This window comes from Bacillus rossius, chromosome 1, assembly GCF_032445375.1.
Source record: "Bacillus rossius redtenbacheri isolate Brsri chromosome 1, Brsri_v3, whole genome shotgun sequence".
NCBI classification, from domain to species: domain Eukaryota; kingdom Metazoa; phylum Arthropoda; class Insecta; order Phasmatodea; family Bacillidae; genus Bacillus; species Bacillus rossius.
In genome coordinates, this window is record NC_086330.1 from 337,098,456 (window position 1) to 337,112,728 (window position 14,273).

At 38.5% G+C, this 14,273-nt stretch overlaps 1 protein-coding gene across 1 annotated transcript in view; it reads left to right on the forward strand.

Moving 5' to 3' along the window:
- The window catches only part of LOC134528093 (agrin), a 143,748-nt gene that overhangs the window by 44,997 nt on the left and 84,478 nt on the right, over positions 1–14,273 (forward strand). The window lies entirely within an intron of this gene.

Below are 14,273 nucleotides of genomic sequence, written 5' to 3' on the forward strand. Positions count from 1 at the left end.
GTAACGAGCAAATTCGTGTGTTCTCGTGCTGCAAATAAACTTATAATACGAAAGTCGAACACGTAATTTAATGAGCGAAGTAAATGTACGCAAATTATTTTTTCAACAAAATTTCCTGACGCGAATCACACATAGTTTCCGCACCCGCCGCTGGAATTCGTTGCCGGAGCAGCTACATCGACTATTGAATCATTTGATTAGCAGACCGAAATTGAACTATATAATGAAAAAGCTCCGATAAAAGCAAAAATGATTTGAAAAAATACTAAACTACGACATTGCATCTGATTTTATATAAGGAATTTTAATAAAATACTGTCCATCTTGTCAAAACTCATTAAACAGTTAATACTATAACGTTTTCTTTTGACTTTCTTATCTTTGGTTCGTGCCATCCGCGACAGATAGCAGCACACATTTCCACTCCTTGACTTCAGTTGCTTTCACCAAATTACTCTGCCAAATACCGTATACCAAGGACTAAGATGTTTCACATCAAATATAATTTAAAAATAAATAACTTATATCGAACTAATAATATTGTCGGCCACAATCACATGTTTCATTAATCTTTAAACCAAACAAAAAATATAAAAAAAAATTATTTCCTATAAATTAGGTGTTTTCTTTTAAGTGAAAACCTATCTGTCCCTATCGTTTGCGGGTCCCCAATCACGTGATATTAATAAGTTTAGTCCTGATAGCTGATTCAGAAAGACGCTGAAGGCAGATGCCGAGGTATCCACGATGGCGCGGATCAGTGACCTTCAGCGACATGTGCCTGGCGCGGCGCCAGAGGGCGTGGGCACGCGAACACGCGTGTTACTGACCCCGGACAAGCGCCGCTGCTGCTGGGACTCCGCCCTTGCCCCTCGCCCCCTTGAAGGTGTCCGCCCTCGCGCGACTTCGCAGTCCTGCCCCTGGGAAGCGCGCTAGTGGCTGCAGTTCAGTAAGTCTCAACAACTCTTGTGTGTTCGCGAGCAAACATCGCGCGACAGTTGGTGAAGGGAAGCCTACAACTCACGTAGTTTCGGTTCCCTGCAAGAATTCCCGAAGATTTCCGAAGTTTTGCGTTTTGGTATTAACGCCACTTCAGCCGCTAAATCAGAAGTTTCCAATGAAAACAAGCATGTTGTGACTGACCTAACTTAACCTAACCCTTCGATTTTTTTTAATTTCAATTTTTGAGAGAAATCTGAAGTTGCACGAACGTGGTACGAAACCGAAACGACGTGAGTTGTAGGCTTCCCGTTGGTGAATGGGGTACCACTGGTACTACCCGGGAGAACTGGGGCAGTTACCATGCTAGCTTTCTACGTGCTAACGGCCCGCGTCAGCTCGCAAGAGGTTGTATACTCTATAGGCAGTAGTGCGGGATCGACCCTTGATGGCGCTGGGAGTCCCCGGTGGGAATTCCTCTACTGGCAGTTGGTATCTCTGATCGCTAAAAAAAAAGAATGTCCCTGAGGAGTCCCCTCTCTGGTGACGGGAGGTTAGCGGCGACCCAGCTCCGAAACCAGCCTGTACAGCTAGTAAAGGTTGGATGCACATCGGCCAGACCACAGGCTCTCGAGTGTTGTCCGAGGGGTCCCAGAGTTGTGACAGACTTTGGTTAAGCTCCTCGTGATACTCAGAGGAAAGGGTTCTCCTCTAACTCGCCCACCGGTTAGCTGAATGTTTCAAGGGAGAGAGGGTGGCAATGATGCTGAGATGTGTTGCCTCAGCCTCTCGTAGCAGCTCCTCCCCAATACGCCTTAGGCTCTTGGCAGCTCTTGTCGTTGCACGGTTTTTTTTTTGGTACTAAATGTAACTGGAATAATCATGTAAAAATGCCCATGTTTGTAAATTTGTACATTCACATGAAAGCAACTATATGGTAAAAAAGAAATCGCATTACTACCGGGTTCATTATTCTTGCCCAGGCATTAGTTAAAGGTCTTTGTAAACCCTTCCCTTATTTGTCTTTCCAGTATTAACTGCGCACATTAATATGCATTTAAAAATTGTTTAATATTCGATTATATTTACCAGTGTTTAGAAAAATTATGATTTTACTTAGCATAAATCGATATTTAACAGTTTTAGTAAACTCGAGTTTATATATTCAGCATTGTTTACAAAAATTTATTTCATACAATCCCAAAAAAACCATATAAACGTGTTGTAAAAATTTACAGTAGTTTTCTTGTAATATTACAAATTATTTCTTGGCAACTGGTTTCCAAAGGAAACTTTTGTAAAATAATTTTAAAAAAAAAAATGAAATGTTTTCAGTGTGGCGTTCTAGCCCTCGCAGGAGTAAACCCCGCCAAGCCCGGCACGTTAAACAACATGCAGCGTGAAACGCCAAATGACTGGCGTGCTCCAGACAAGTCACGCGACATGCAGACTGCACCGGCGCTGCCGAGAGGTTCGCAACCCCGTCACGGCGCTGCAGTCGGCGCAGGGCCCTGTGACGTCACGGTGCTGTCGACACGGTCACACCCGCCGCGGGCGAGCTCGTTGGCACACAGCACACCGCTGTGCCGTCGCGTGGCTCGTCTCTCATTGGACGGTTCTCACAAGAAACTGCAGAAAAAAATTACTTTCTTTTAAAAAGATTCCTTTTGAAATCAATTGCCAAGGCATATTTTGTAATCCTACAATAAATGTATCGTTACTTTATGCAACTAACTTTTGTTTATACGAAATACGTTTTTTGAGATAATGCTGAGAATATCTCACGAAAAATTCCGAATAATTTTATATTCTAATTAATGTTTCATTTAAGCTTTTTTTTTAAAAAAAACGTTGAAAAGATTATCCAATATTAAATAATTGCTCTTTATTTTTTTTTTATGCTTATAAATGTGCTCAGTTAAAACTGTAAATCTATTCAGGAAACGGTTTACTATTTAAGGTACTGGTCAACACAAAGCATAATAGCCCATAATACTCCAGAATAGTTTTTTTTAGGCTTGAAAAATCCGGTAGAGATTCTTGAAAGCAGTCAAGGCCATCGCATTACACCTTTTTCTTGATTTCTCCGCCATATTACGTTATAGTTTCCGGTAAAATTTCATACTTCCCCTTTACAGGACGGGTAGACTGCGCGTCAGTTCAGAGCCTTGCGCCTGCAGGCGACACCGCGCTAGAAATATCATCGAGCATCGCGCTTATCATCCCGCCTCACTAACACTAATACGTACATCCCTGACTAGACGGGCCACTTAAGGCTCGCATTCTTATCATTACCTACTCTTAATTAAGGGCTATTATTGTAAACTTATCACAATAGCTCGTTTGCATTTGTTGTTGTTCACTAATTATGTCATCATCTACCTAGTGAACGTTATTTGCGAGCTGAAAACTGTCACGGAAGCGATCATAGTTACGAATGCAAACTTTCTTGACTTGTCACCGCAATTAGACAACACTAAGAAAAATTGTGACATCATAAAATGAAAGATATTTATAGTGAAAAATTTACAAGAAAAGCACTTAAATTATAGTAAATATATAAAAATAAATAATCAACACGGTGATGAGACCGTGTCTTAAGCTTATAAAAAAACTGTGCTACATTTCTTTAAAGTTACTCGTTAACGATATATCATTAAAATTCTATTCCAACTTACATAGTATTGTTACCTATAAAATTAAATAAGCAATAGTTTAACAGATTTCGTTCCATTCTCTAAGGGAGTTTATATTACCAGCTACATTTAATGAGGTGCTATATTTCGTTATAGAAGAATTAACTTTTTTTTCGATTTGTTGCCTAGTCACAAGTAGTTTCTAAATTTGGTCTAAGCATTTCCAGACTTTGCTTAGTGAATACTTCGGGAAAAAGAAATTATGCACGTATGTATACTTTTCCCCTTAATTTTTTTTCCCGTAAGGCTTAACCTGCCGAAGTTTATCTGTGATTCTCGAAAACACTTGAACACGGCACTACTTTCAAGGAATTCCCAGATGTATATTGCCTATAGACAGTACAAAAAAAACTGTGCCTTGACAAGATAAAAATTGTCGTGCTGCATATGCGCCTCCGGAGAAAAAGTGGTGGTTGTGATGGATCCTTTTTCCTTCCTAATCCTTGAAATTATCGAAGGAACCTTCTTCTGGTGGAGGTCCTTTTATCTGCGGCGCGCGCCTAGAAGCTGCTCTCAGGAGGCTTTCTCGAGACATGAGTGTCCTAGCTGGGTGCGTTTCGGAGCCGGGAACAGCCACACGACAAAAGAAAAACGAAATGAGAGAGCCCAAGCTGTGCGCATGATATACGAGGCTGATGTGAGCCCAAGAATGTATGCGGTCACTTCATTCCGGACCACGCTCTTCCCGGGTCAAGTTCACGCAGCTCCGAGAACGCTCTGTCTCTCTCTCTCTCTCGCTCTCTCTCTATCTCTGTCTCTCTCTCTTTCGCTTCACGGGGGTTTAGCTTGGAGAACGTTACCTTGCATAATGGGTGTCACATTGCAACGTCAACAACATTCATGTAATTTTCTAGAGTAGCGACTTTTTCGAGATAAAACCCTGGATGCGAAAAAAAAATTTATGTGTAACATCTTAGCTCTCGGTAGACGGCATTTGATGGGAGTAGTTTCATGAATGGAAAGGAAGTCGCATGAAACTGAAATGTGTAACAACGGTGCTGTCATCTGTGGCGGATGGCACGAACCAAAGTTCACACAAAGCCAAAGGGAAACTTTAAGAATTAACTGTTGAATTTAATTTTTAAAAGATGGGCAGTATTTTATTAAAATTCTGTTTAGAATATCAGGCGCAAAAACAGTGATTTAATGTTTTTCCAAGTCTTCTTTCGCTTGTACCAGAGCCGTTTCATTATATAGTTTAAAATTTTTGGTCTGCTAATCAGATGTTCAGTAGTCCATGTAGCTGCTTCAGCAGCGAATTCTAGCAGCGGGGGCGGAAACTTCGCGTGATCCACGTCCATAAATGTAGTTTAAAACACTCTATTGGTGTATTTATCACGCTCGGTATTATTATTTTTTAAATCTAGATTAATTTTTTTTGTCCGAGTTTCGTATAATAAGTGTATTTGGAACATGAGAACACACGAATTGGCTCGTTACCGAGGATAGATGTTTCACATCTCTGGCGAGTACTTTTATTTTTTCCCGCGAAAAATACCAAGAACGTATACATCCCAGTGGTAATGACAATAAAACGAAGCAACTGACTCGTGGTATGGGACCGCGCCCAGTGAAAACGTGAGCCCAGGACTCTTGAGGGCATTCGTGGCCGAGTTGTCTCTGCGGCACGCCGGGTTCGGTTCCCGTTGAGTTATGAGGAGGGGGGGAGGTGTCCAACGTTCCCGGAGACACTACGTTCCCGATGACCAACTCCTCCCTCCTCCTTCTCCACCACCGTGTTCATCCATTATGGATGGTCCCGCGGATAGTGGGCCATTGGCCAGCCGTAAATCCTGGCTTTGGCAGTCGTCGTAGTCCCCCCTTTGTTCAGGGCTGTCCACAACTTTCCGCGCGCGCCAGACATTTTCCTAAAATCATCTAATTGAAATGGAAAAAAAAAATTATACAAATGTCCATAGTCTTTGCTCTAAAACAATTCCATGGTCTTACGCCACTGCTGGTTCACACTGGTTGTCATGAAGAGCCGCAAGGATGGAATGCAAAACTTCTCGTTGATAACAAGCAATGACTGGAAGCATGTGCTGACCTATGTAAAAGAAACACAGTAGTGTGCAGAAAACATTGAGCCAGAGCAGAGTGAGTGATAAATATATTTAGTTTAAATCCTACAAGCATTTGCTGCAGAGTTATCGTGGATCTTAGACTAACTGACATGGTCTATTATTTATGATGTTTTAAGAGAAAATACAGTACAGGAATAAAGTTCCTTAGAGGTAACCCACTGGGAGAGGTAACAACAACCAAATGTTTAGATTTGATACCTGGTTTATTATATTATTGATTATTATTTTTATTCTTTTTTCTTGCGGCAGTTTTACAGAAAGTACATTATATGAGTTTAAATTATCTTGAACAGAAAGCGCTATGTGTTGGCGATAAAATTAAACTTGACATTACACACAGGAGATACGAAGTGAAATTTACAAAGAGCTGGTACAATTATATGTAATAAAGCTGTCTTCAGGCTGCAGTACCATTAAATCTTTATTTTTATAGTATTAACTTAACCAAATACATATGTACTAAAATGTCCTATTACTTAGTTTACCTAGTTTTTCTTATAAAATGTTCTCATTTCCCGCTGTGAAATTTATGATGGAAAAACTGCATAGTAAAGGCCGACCAAGCCCGCAGGCGACACCAAAATGAGGGGCTGTCCGACTTATGCTGTGAGAGCTCCTGCATCAGGAACGCGTAAGACCGCAGGTCTCCTCTCCAAGAAGACGTGATCGGGTTGGGGAAAGAAATTATAGTTGGACCCACACATTTGGTGGGAAGTTCTGAATATAAGATCAAATTAGCACGGCCGAGGCAGACGCGTGGGACTGAAAAGAAGTACTACTGCGGAGTGGCATTGCTAAATCGCCACGAGACAGGAAAGCAAACAAGACAGCAAAAAGCGAAAGCGACTACATCTCGCCACAGGCGGTGATCGGTTTCTATCTCAGCGCAACCACGAACTCCGTGTCGCGGGGCGAGTTATGGTGACTAGCTCGTTCGCGCACTGGAAGGTAACATCCGCGAGCCTGCTGAAGCTCGTATAGTTAAGGTGCCTTCCATGGTGCCGAAAAAGGGGAAGGGGAAAGGACGAAGCTATGCCGAGGAGATTGGAGGAGATAGTAGCCTCTGATTGGCCATAAGTCCTTAGATGGTAGGGACACACAAAAAAATGAGACCTAAGCCACACCGCCCAATGGTTCCCAAGACTGCTAGAAGATGGCACGTGTGGGTGCTAAGACTAATGACCGGCCGGTAGCTGATGGCTCTGGTGGCAGTCACCACCTGGCGGGAAGGAGAATAACTATCTCGATCTTATTACTATAGACCACCTACAGGTCGTGCATGAGAGGCGCTAGCAGCGCGCTTGGGGGTGTGACTTTGTTCCACCAGCGGTAGAACTGAATTTAGAGACAGTCAACGGTTCAATGCTCCGGACACCTGGTTCTAGCAAGCACAGCTAAAAACACACTTGGCAAGGGATATGGGGGGAAGCTGGCGTAGTGGGAACTTGGTGAAACTGGTCTCTCTGGCATGTCCCCCGATGGCAAAATGGATCTCCAGGCCTGACCAGAGTTGCCCAGTTCAGCCGATATCTTAGGAGGCTCGTGCTCCAGTAGGGGCTGATGGCAGCAGTCAGACTCTGAGAAGGAGTCTCGCTTGGAGTCACGGTGTCTGAGAAGCATTACACCCAAGCCGTGATCAGGAGCGAAGAGAAAGGGATGGTTCTTGCTGAATTAACGTGGGACTGCTGGATCATCAGCGCGTGGCGCTGGGAAACACAAACTGAAACCAGTCTGGCAATGTTTAAGTTGGAGAGTTCAGTACGGAAATAAATTTAAATTAGCTGGGTAAATCAGATCAAATTATAGAATTAAGTTAAAATCTTGAATAGTGCCAAGAGGTTACTGATTTCGTGGCACATACTCTCCCAATGAAATGCGAAGCATAGGGTCTAGTCAGGGACAAATCATTTTAAAAATTTAATAACAGTTTAAATATGAAACATATAAATCATGGATAATAAAGGAACGCAATTGTGTTGAGGTGAAAATAAAGCTTGTTGGTCATGATGTAGATTCGCAAAATGAGCACTATGAGGGAGGTCGAAAAGCACTGAGGGAGAAATGGAAAATGTGTCCTTGAGATCTCAGTGGGAAAAAAAATGGGGTGTGTACACCCCTGTAAATGAAATATGTGGGTATGGAACCCCTGTTCATAAGTCTTTCCAGAAAAAAAACAATGAAAGGCATAGGGACTTAACCCGCACTTTCTAAAACTGGAGAAGACGTGAATAAAATTAGATGCTTGCTCAAAAAGCGAAGCGAAACCTCGGACCCTGAATCTACATTTATAAACTCAACATGGGATCAGGTTGTCCACGCTCTGACGGGTGATCAGTCTAAAAGGCTGGAACGGGAGATAACTATTGGTTCGACTTTCCGCAGCCCTGCCTCCCCGACCACGCCTTGTGCACGTCCTGGTGCCTGGATCCAGGTCCAAGGCGGATCCGACCCGGACTGGTCGCCGCGGCCTTGGTGGCCCGCGCTCTTGTGTCGCGCGCGGAAAAAATATCTTCTGTCCTTTCACAAAAAGAATCCTTGTGAAACTATTTGCCAAGAAATAGTTTGTAATACTACTATTGTCGATTTCTACAACACATGGCTATTTTGCATGCATGAAATATGTTTTTTTCGAAATAATACTGAGTATTTATTACGAGAATTGACGCATTATTTTTATATTAAAGTTGAGGTTTCATTCAAGCATTTTTTTTTCAAATCATGAAAAACATAATTTAATACTTAATAATTTGCGCAGTTAGTACTGAAAAGCTATTCAGGAAACGGTTCAAATATTGTAGTTACTGGGACAACACAAAGCATAAATGCCCTGGTAAGAATCAGAACCAAGTTTTACTGCAAACACTATTTTGTAGTGGTACACGTGTTTTTACGTAAATGATTAAAGTTTAAAAATCTGTTTAGTTTTACGTGAATATTTCTGTACCTTTTACAAAAATTCCCTTTCGGCACATCCTACAGGCGTAGGTAGATTTCGAAGTGCCTATTTATTCTCGAAATATTTTGGAAACTTCTATAAACTAATGGAACATTTTAAGAACTTAATGTACGTAACATATTTATGTTCTCCAATATTACAAAATGATGGATTAAATATTTTCCTTTTTTCCATGCAGCCAAAATATTACAAATATTCTTAACTAAATGTATCCCGCATTCAATAGTTTACAACGCAGCAATGAAAAGCTTAGAACGAATTTTATATTATATGCCAACTAAGGTAATTATTTATTTGTTTGACCTTCAAACACTATTTTTCATCCCTTTCACTTATAACGGGGTGGTATAAAAATTTATTTTGCACCAGTGTTCAAGATAATATTAAGATGGTTTAAAATAAATAACAACGAAACCGATACTAAGAAAGTTCTGATTTTTTTTCTTTAATTTCAACACATGTTTTTACGGTAATAATTCATTTCATCGAAAATCGTTTCAGAAAAGTGTTAGATGAAGAATTCATACATTAATTTATAACGGATGTGATAGTATATCTATTTTTAAAAATATAAAGATTATTTTTTTTTACTTCACACCCCTGCAGTAATGGTTGGGTAAACAAAAATTATTTTAAGAATAGTTTTACTAAATATTTAGAGAGTTAAACAAAAATAAGAACGAATTCGATAGTGTACTGGGTTAGGAAGTTTTTTTATTTTCTCATTCTAATCCCAGGTTTTTTCAACTCCTTGCAATAATAGTTTGTATTATTAAAAATGGTTTCAGACCCAAGTTTTAGATAAATATTAAAAGATTTACCAACAATTTGAACGAATTCGATAGTGTGCCTATTAAGAGAGTTAGAAATTTTTGTTATTCAGCCCTTGTTTATTCCACACATTACAGTCATGGTAGGTCGTATAAAAAATTATTTCAGACAAAAGTTGTAAATAATAATTAGAACATTATTAAAAAATTTGTAAGAATTCGATGTTGTGCCTATGAAGGGATATATGATTTGTTTTTTTCTTCGAACCCTATATTTTTCAACCCGTTGCATTTATGGTTGGTCGTATCAAAAACTTGTGCAGATAAAATATTTTGATATAACTCCTAGGAATAATAATACCTTCAAACGAATGTGATATTTTCCTTATCATGGGAGATACAACGATTTTTTTGTTTTTCAAAAAACCTTCCCCATTTCTACAGTTTTGGTCGGATATTGCCCATTAACAAACTCGACCTAGATATTCAACTTCTAGATTTTAAGTATCAGTTTAGAAGTGATTTGTGAAAAATTGCGACAATTATCGTGTCCACAAAAAGTGATATAAGCAAATAAAACGTATTAATATATATTTACTAAAAGCACAATTTGTATAATAGGAAATCCTGTAATTTAAAAAAAAGTTTTCTACTGCCGAGTTTTGAACAACGTTCCTGTAACTCAATAACCATCATTATAACAACTACACTACGAAGGCTGACAACAGCTTGTAACGAGATTATTTATTAAAATGGTTTTTAATACATTAAATTACTCTTTACTATTACTATTTTAGTTTACCAAATATATTTCAGGGTAGTTTCTCTATCATATAATTTTATTTCAGGCACCAATACGTTAGGCATGTCCACTAATTTTTATGAAGGGAGAATAAATGTGGGTTTAAGGTCATTCACGTGGGTCCGCCATCTTCCTGTGAAAATTTCGTTGCATGGTGCGCGCTGTACGTAAAAATTCACTCTCATTATATTTCCATAACGCGTATTTTAAAGTATAACTTCAAAAAATATACAGTATGTATAAATACTAGTAAAACTGGCTTGTTTCTTTCCCTGTAGTGTGTCCACCTCCTGGGTATAAGTTTACGGGTGGTACGTCGGGGGAATGAGGAACCAGTTCTGGCTCCTGCTCGGCAGACCCAACTTCTTCGAAACTCGTCCTCGAAGAATAACTCCTGGCTTGTTGGGAAATGATGAAGTGCTCAGCGCAGTAAGGTAGATGTTCAAATCACTGACCATCTCTTCGGGGAAAAATAGTAGAGACCGATTATTGGTCATATTTCATACTATCGAACTGTCAGGCAGTAGAGGAAAGGAACTTTATGGATTTCCAGAACGTCAGATCCAGACATGTGCATAATCATAAAATATAATCCCGTGAAAATAAATAACTTTCTTCCGTGAACCATAGTCGAAGTAGTTAATTTTTTTTTAAATTTAGGCTTTGGTTGCTTAGGGTGCGTCTCCCAACTTGAATATAGTGAAGTAAATAAAAACCACTTAGCTTACAACTCCTTTATGCGGAGGGCGTCACTGTGTTTAAATTTAAATGTGTTATTATTGTGTACGTTATTTTTATAATATTTCTAATTACTCTGTAAACCATAAGAATAGAACCCGCATTTATATTGCACGTTCTGCTCCAAATTATGTAAGAAGTAAGCGTTGTGAGTAGCAAAATCTTCTCGTGAATCCGTCTGTATATATGGCTTGCACACAGTTACTGAGTACCGTCTCAAGTTTGTAAACTATAACAGATTTGTTGTACAAACTTCACAAGCAAGCAAGAAGATATTTTGGAACAGGCGACAAGGAATCTGTGTACTCAAGAGCATCTTCAATAAGTCAGTGGAGGTAGGGAACTGGTACACCTAGATCAACACCTCCCCGTCGTTTCCCTTCCGGAGAACGACAGCCCCTGTGCAGACGATGTGACAGACATCAAATATTTGGGGGGGGGGGTGTTTGTTGGTTTTTCTTGGAACAGCGGAGGAACAGAAGGCGGCCTGTGGGTCTGTGAAGGGGCGCGACACAGTGAGTTCCGTTGTTCCGGAAGCGCTTCCACTCCTCTCCTCTTCCCCCAAATCCAAGTAGATGTCATGTCACGTGCTTGTGCACACGCCGTCACAGGCACGAACATGTATATTCACGTCGACCCTTCATTCACAAACACTTCTTTTTTTCGATTTGTAAACATCCCACCTCTCGGTGTACGGGATTTTGTAGGAGTCACTTCGTGAATGGAACGGAAGTCGCGTGGAACGGAAATGTGTAACCACGGTGCTGCCATCTTTGGCGGATGGAGCGAACAAAAGTTAAAAAAAGCAAAAAGATACTTTACGGTGTTAACTGCTCAGTGAATTTTAACAATATGGGCAGTATTTTAAAAAATTTCTTGTCAAAAATCAGGTCCACAGCCGGGGTTCAGTATTTTTTGGCAAGTCTTCTTTGTTTTAATCGGAGCCGTTTCATTATATAGTTTCACCTTTTGCTCTTCAAATATAATTGTTCGATAGTCGACGTAACTGCTCCGGCAGCGAATTCTGGCGGCGGTTGTGGAAACTAAACGTGATTCGCGTCCAGTAATGTAGTTGTAAACACAATTTGCGTATATAACTTATTTATCACGCTCTGCATTATTGTAAAGAATTGTTTATTTGCAACATGAGAACACATGAAAATGCTTGTTACAGAGGTTAGATGTTACACATCACTGGTAAGAACTGAAAGGCTCACCCACATTTTTTCTCTCTCTTAAAAAATACAACGGAATGTTTTATCAAATGGTTATGCACTAGGAAGTTAGTTTAAAAAGAATAAAACAGAAATCGGCCAGCAATGTTCGGCTTCAGGTTAATCACAAAATGAAAGTTGAAAACATTTTAAAAAATGCTTTCGTGCCGTACCATAATAATTAATTAGAAAAAGAAGAAAATAATTGATTAAAAAACAATTACACAATAGTTTATAAGGATTAGTAAGAATTTTTCTCTAGCTCAAACTTCTTGTTGCAGGTTTATTTCTTGGCCCCGCTTCGAAAATGGGGGACAGATGCCACACCCCCTGGCCTATCCTATTGGGTACGCTCTCGGTCTAAACCGCCTCTCACAGCTGGTATACGCCTTTGAAGTTCACGCTGAACCTCCTTTTCTTGAAAATAATTTTGTAATGTATTTGTGACGAAACATTGGGCTTCTGGTTAATTCTTAACTCAACAAAATCCCACAACCATTGATGTAGAAAAATGATTACTTTGAAATATTTTCAATTATCAAAATGTAAGAAATTTCATCGGAAAATTAAAAATATTACCTACAATTATTTCAATGAATTCATTTTATGACAGAAACACGAGCTTGTTTAGTTAAATATGATACAGTTGCTTTATGTTCCCTCTCCAATACTTTCTCTATTATTTGCAATAATAAAATTGTTCAGCAACAAATTTCATAGGCGTATACCAGCATTGAGAAGAATTATGTACTACAAATCTTATGTATTTTTCTAAACTTATTTTCATGATGAATTTTCAGCAGAGGTTTGTCAGTCAAATTCTGACTCAGACTATATAAAGGGCGATTTTTCCTTGCCTCTGGGATTAATCGATTTTTTTTAAAAAAAACATTTCTCTATTTGGCGTATTTGCCATGACAAAACTTGGATAAAAAATTTCAAAGCTCTTCTTGTGTATGTATAGTCTTAACATTGGTAGGAAATACGAGTACACAACTCGTTAAAAAATTTGCGCTAAGTTATCTTGCAAATATGATCTGTACAATTCCCAGATTTTTGGCTTTGTTTTGGTCCGACTTGTACAGTAAATTTTTTGTTTTGTTTTCATAAAATATTAACTTAAGTTAACTGCTCGTAGTAAACTGTTAGTCAAATGCTTGCTCAGAAAACCAGGTGGCGCCAAACATTTTTTGAGAGATGTAACTGATTATTCCTCGTAAACAACTCCAGACGACGTAGTAGTTACTAGAGAAATTAGTTTTCTGGAAAAGTATTCTTTGAGAACTTTTTCCTGTTTTTTACAGGAAAATAATATGCTAAACAGGAAAATTTTCTGAGTTACACTTACATAGAAATAAAGAAATAAATTTTACAATCATTCCCACATAAACGAAATTAGTATTTAGGTGATAAAGAAAAAATATACTATTTATATAATATGAACTTACTCTACAGATCTATACTTACTTTATTTAACTTCAAAGTTAATTATCTGTACTCTAATACAATAACCATAAAACACTTATATAATAGTAACGTAAAATTTTACAAGTGGTATTAAAAAGGTTGTAATAAATATTAATTCTATATACTATACACTATACCATGTATACAGACTATAGCATAGAAAGATTTTACTGCAATCTTAGTAAACCCAACTATCTTGAATTATTTAAATCTTATTTCGGAATTGGAAAATTCCTGACTAATACGTAATTATATTTTTCGAGAAAATTGTCTTACTCATGTTTAGTAGAAGAAAGTCGACTTCAATAGGATATTGTTGTTTTTTGAGGCATTAAAAAATAAAAAAATCTGTCCTGCAAGCTGTGGATAATATTTAAAGAGAAATAAGGATAGCATTAGCTGCTTATTGCAAAAAATGAGAAATGTATATATAAAACAATTTTTTTTTTACTTACCTATTGCTTCATAGTAACCAATATAACTATTTTTTCTACATTTTTACAGCTGAGAAATGCTAAAGCACAACAAATCCAAAAAGGCATATATAAATATTTCTCAACAAATAATTTCAAACTAACGCAAACAAAAAAAAACATAGGCCGAAATT